Below are 2,883 nucleotides of genomic sequence, written 5' to 3'. Positions count from 1 at the left end.
AGTGCTTGGTACATATCATGATTACAAAAAGGACACAACTAACGGCATCTTGGGAGATATAGTAGACGGCCATTGTGTCGCACCTGGTGATTCAACTGAACATAAAGAACAAGAATGGCAAAGAGAAGTCACGTATCAAAGTACATGAAAATTACTGTGAAGACATCAATCGTTTTTAAGTAACTCTTTACTCTTCGCGGTTGCGCTTGTGTTTTCCAAATAGATCTTTGCGAGCTTTGCACACAGACTGTTTCCCAGCTTGTTTGTTGTCCAATAGTGTAGCATAGTTTAATGATCTAGTTATTCATACTTACACAAAACAAAGTTCAATGTAAATGTATAATATTATTTGTATATGAAGTATCTACAGGAAAAAGGACCATCCAAGCAAATCTTCTCATACTATATAGTCTATTATGGCACAGTGATGTGCATTCTACTTTGACACTTCTTTGTTATTTTCTTCCACCGAAACGTGCGGCTAAAAATACCAAACCAGAGGCTACAATCAAATACCAAACCAAACAACTACACAAGAGCCATCATGGTTATATCAAAATCATGCATCAATAGTAATCTTTAGTTTAGCTCATTTGATATATGGCAATGGGAATCAAATAAGTTGTGTATCTAGTATGCATCAGTATTTAGTAGTCAACCTTTTCTGTAACACAAAAGAAACTGGACTTGTAGTGAAACTGGACTTGTAGTAAATTTTTCTAACAATCAAGGATCAATGCACTTTTTTGAAATATCAATTTAGAAACAAAAAATGCATTACCAGGAAGATAGAAACATATGGCTGGATATAAATATACATGGCTTCTTTGGCTGCGCCCGAGCCAACCCTGCCAATCACGGACGCACCAAAAAATTTCCGAAGCAATCGGTCGCCCGCTTCTCGCCATATAATTGGTGTGGAACTGAACCGAGATGTGGAGCTAGCCTGGGCACACCAAAGAATCGGCGTCCATCCAAACGCATAGCGACCACTCAGTTAACGAATTGTTTTTTGGCACGCCATATCTGGGTTCAAATCCAAACAGCCCCAAAATAGAGAAGAAAAGAGATTTGTTGCTGAGATTGAGCCGACCTAATGATAGAGCAAGATGATTTTCATCTCGGATATGCAAAGCCTACAAAACTAAAACTGAAATTTAAGTGCCCAGAAGCAATATCATGCATGGTTCAAGGTAATGAAAAATGACGGAGAGATCGATGAAAAGCTAGGTGCCACTTGGTTCTGCAGATCGAAACCAAGAACAAAATGCACAAGATAACATATTTGCACACAAAACAACAAAGAAGGCAATAAAAAAAGACTAACTTGCACATCCCATATTTGCACATTTGATGTCCCTGGTGATCCAGCAACGAACATGCTCTCAATGGCCAGCGAGAAATATAATTCAAAAAAATATATACCAAACAACGCATTCTATTACTCACCTGTGCAGCACATTTCGCTGATGTAGATAGTTCAAACCATTCAAAATCTGCCTTGTATATGTTGATACTTGTGAATCTTGTAAACAATATTTTTGATATAAAGCTGCCAAAGATCCTTGGGTCACAAGTTCAAGAAAAATATACAATTTGCCATCTTCCTGCAAAACAAACATCCCACCAGATTTAGTGTAAAGATATAGAATCAGCAGTTTATAGCACACAAATATCATTTAGTCAGAGAAAGCATGAAAAAGAAAATCTAGCTGAGAAATCTCTACATGGGCTAAATCTCAAATTATGCAATTCCCAGATGGGAAAATAACAAAAGGTAATGACAAGTACACAGGGGAAATAATTATTATTCTGTAATGACTTTACAAGCCATAAGTAAATAGGTTGAACAATATTGTCATTCGATAATTATTATTCTGTAATAATTTTACCTTGTCTGTTCCATAATACTGAACAATATTGTCATGCTCCAAACGACTCAAGAGGGATACCTCCTGAAACCAATGATTCACAGCTGATCTCAGTTGACCATATAACCAAGACAGCGATAACAAACATAATGTTTAAGGCAGTATAAGCGAAACAATTGCTCTAGCATGTCATAACCCACAACTTACATGCAGGGAGTGGCTGACCTTGAGCGGTAGTGGCTGTGGTGGCCGTGCTGGCGGCGACACAGCTTCACCGGAGCAGTTTCACTGGAAGAACAACCATGGCGTCAGGCAGAATCGCCTCGGGCACGGACCCCTTTTCCCCTTGCTAAGAGCAGATAAGAAGATGTAAAGGAAGTAACAAACATATATACTATAAGAACATGTAAAGGAAGTAACAAACATATATACTATAAGAGCAGTTTAATCAATCCTAATTAGGTCTCTGTGAATGTTTACTCTCAATTAAAGTTTTAAACAAGGTCACATTAATTCTGTTGATTTAGAATAATTAGAGAAACCACATAACCAATTGGAGCTAGATATATGCATCAAAAAGGTCTGATTACCTATACTACAATCAAAAGAATCATATACTGTTATAGATTTGCTATACCCGGGCGTGTAGAGGCAGCAGAGGCGGAGCTCCTTCTTGTGCGTGTGTCGGATCTCCTCGTCCAAGGCCGACAGTTGCGAGCTCACCAATCAAACCCTGGGTCAGGGCCACGGGAGGTGGAGGCAAGGAATGCCGGCCAGGATTTTTAAAAGGGAACATAGAGCAGCATGAGCATGAGGCATAGAAAAAACGGGGTCACCTTAAGATCAAGAAACAATGGCCTTCTCTCAGTTTAGATCAGAAGGAAAGAACCACTGTTATTGATTAGAGTTATTCTTAATTAGGCAAAGCACTACAACACGGGATCCTAAGCTACAGTTGAGGCATACAAAACTATAAGTGTCTATTTTTTTATATATAAACAACCTTTAGTAT

The 2,883-nt window shown here is 38.4% G+C and overlaps 1 long non-coding RNA gene across 1 annotated transcript; it reads right to left on the bottom strand.

The window, feature by feature from the left end:
• Window positions 1-893: 893 nt before the first annotated feature.
• LOC119294048 lies at window positions 894-1,958 on the bottom strand. Its single transcript, XR_005143310.1, has 3 exons — window positions 1,893-1,958; window positions 1,450-1,607; window positions 894-946 (listed from the first exon to the last, which is right to left on the bottom strand). It is a non-coding gene; the product is annotated as an uncharacterized LOC119294048 (long non-coding RNA).
• Between the last annotated feature and the right edge of the window lie 925 nt (window positions 1,959-2,883).

This window comes from Triticum dicoccoides, chromosome 4B, assembly GCF_002162155.2.
Source record: "Triticum dicoccoides isolate Atlit2015 ecotype Zavitan chromosome 4B, WEW_v2.0, whole genome shotgun sequence".
In the NCBI taxonomy this organism is placed as follows: Eukaryota; Viridiplantae; Streptophyta; class Magnoliopsida; order Poales; family Poaceae; genus Triticum; species Triticum dicoccoides.
Note: the sequence above shows the minus strand (reverse complement) of the source record. Positions and strands in the feature narration are given on the sequence as shown.